Raw genomic sequence first — 2527 nt, 5'->3', positions numbered from 1 at the left:
GTTCTGAGTCAAATACTACACACTGTGACTCAGTGTTCCCAAGGAGCCAACACTTATCAACATGAGAGACACACATAATGTAGCTTATGTCACCACTTGAGTTTAATTATAGCATTTTCTTCCAGTAAAGTGAAATGTTAAAAGTACCCAAAGGAACTACAGTTTGACTGGGCCACAGCACACGGGAGCTGACATATAGCTGATTAGGCTGCGTGCTGTAAAGAGCCGAATTATTTTCCATTCTCTATTTTTTCAGTTAAACCGTTTGTGCTGGATACAAAAAAACTAGCTGGACTTGGGGACCTTGCACAGATTTCTAGGGGTCTTTTGGGTCTGCTGAAGGGAAAACTTTGAAATATAATATTAATCTGAAACTATGTGCCTGCAACATATACATGGTGCAAAGTGCTGCACATTTCAGCATCACTTAATCATGATTTGATTAATGAGGAACGTGATTAATGGTTTCATGCAGCTCTTAAAATGAAAATGAAATGTTTAGAAATGTGTAGTTGGCGAATGTTTAACTTTTCTATTTAGTGTGCCCGTTTTACCTAATATCTCAGTATTTTCTGTCTTTTAGACTTGCTGATTAGGATCTTTTTTAACAGAGTAGCAAACTAGTCACAGGATGTTTGTTTAAAAATATGAGGGGTCAGTCAGAAAAAAACTGGCTTAAAACTTTGGGGAAGAACCCATACAGATGATGAAGAGAAGGATAAAAAAGTAGTTTGAACCATGAATCATAGAAATGGGCTTCACTAGAATTCAGGAATTAAGGTATGGAGCCGGAAATGAACAGAATATGCTTTGCATTGTCCAAGTTGATTCACATTAACTATGTGTTTTCCTTGTGTTGTGATTCAGGAGGTTCATCTGCTGCAGTGGAAGATTTCAGTGAGCCACATTCATTTTTATTTATCCTCTACATCCCCTTCTTCCTGCTCTATCTGGCTGTTTGGTCTATTGCCATTATTTATGAAGCGTTGTTTTTCCACGCCTGTTAGATATTTCACAGGTTTCTTGTATTTGCTTGCTTATTTTCCCCTCAGCAGATAAAGTTTCCATCATTTCTGCTGGATGCTGAACAAACTCTGGCATAGCTGTGTGTGTGTGTGTGTGTGTGTGTGTGTTCAGATGTGTACATACACAGCATGGATGCTGGGCAAGGTGTTGTTTGATCATGTATGAAGCAGGATGTACAGCAGCTTATGAAAAAAGTGTTGGGTTGTAAACACCTCAAGAAAACTGTGAACGCGCTGTCAATGCACACAGAGTGAGTCATGCACTGGCTCACCTACAGAGACAAATATATGTTTTATAATATATATATTTTAGGGCTGTCAAATGATTAAAATTTTTAATCAGATTAATCACAGCCTAAAAATTAATTAATCATGATTAATCACAACTCGAAATATGACCAAAATGTGTGCAAACATACGGACAGATAGCGGATTTTTACACACTTGTTAGTGTTATTTAATGCTAAGACCACGCTGAGTGGCCTGCGTTCACTCAGCGTGGTCTGACGTAGGCTGGGTGTTGTGCTGGAAGCGAATTAATCACAGCCTAAAAATTTATTAATCGCAACTCGAAATATATGTGTATATGTGTGTATATATGTGTAAAAATCGGGACAGATAGTGGTTTTTAACACACTTGTTTGTTTTATTTATTATTAATTGTGAGTACAAGCAGTACAAGCAGAACAGGGCTTCAAATAATTGTGAGGGATTTTTACTGAATGTTTTCCACCCGTTTAAATCTAGCACATTGTTTTATCCATATACATCTTCAAGTTCACAGAACATAGGCCTAATTCAACAGGCAAAATGTGGAGGCAGGAGTGGCCAGGTATCTGCGAGCAAGGCGGGCCAGCTGGCTGTGGGCTCCTGCATGAGCTGCCCACCACTGTAAGGGACAGTCCTCTAAGGCAGTGCAGGGCTCTGCTCTGTAGCGCTGTATGGCTCTGTCCTGCTGTACCTCCTCCTCTGACTCAGAGTCAGAGTCCATCTGCAGCAGGCTCAGCCTCTTCTTGGCTGGACCTTCTTCTGCAGTGTGTGATCTTCTAGGAGAGTCTTCATGCAGCATGCCTGCCAGTGTGGTCCACACTGCTTCTCTGTCAGTCTTGGGCACACTGCGTAGGTCTTTAAAACGTGGGTCCAGTGCAGTTGCGATCTGGAGCCATGCATAGTTGGTATGTTCCTGGCGGGAAGCAAGGTCTTCCTTAAACTTCTCTTTAAACCTCACCACATATGCAGGGTCCTCATCAGTTACTTCCATGACACGGCGCAGGTGGCAGAAGGCTGGTAGAACTACAGAGCAGGAGACGTAGGCCTCTCCTCCCAGCAGTTCAGTCACATATCTGCAGTGGAATACACACACACACACACACACACACACACACACACACACACACAGAGAGAGAGAGATAAGACAGCAAATTAAAAAAAGCTTTTCAATACTAGGTAATATTAATAAAATATTTGATTTCATTTATTTTTTAAATAAGACATTTTCATAA

Source organism: Astatotilapia calliptera, chromosome 9 (assembly GCF_964374335.1).
Source record: "Astatotilapia calliptera chromosome 9, fAstCal68.1, whole genome shotgun sequence".
NCBI classification, from domain to species: Eukaryota; Metazoa; Chordata; class Actinopteri; order Cichliformes; family Cichlidae; genus Astatotilapia; species Astatotilapia calliptera.
The sequence above is the reverse complement of the archived record's forward strand: the minus strand, read 5'-3'. Positions refer to the sequence as shown.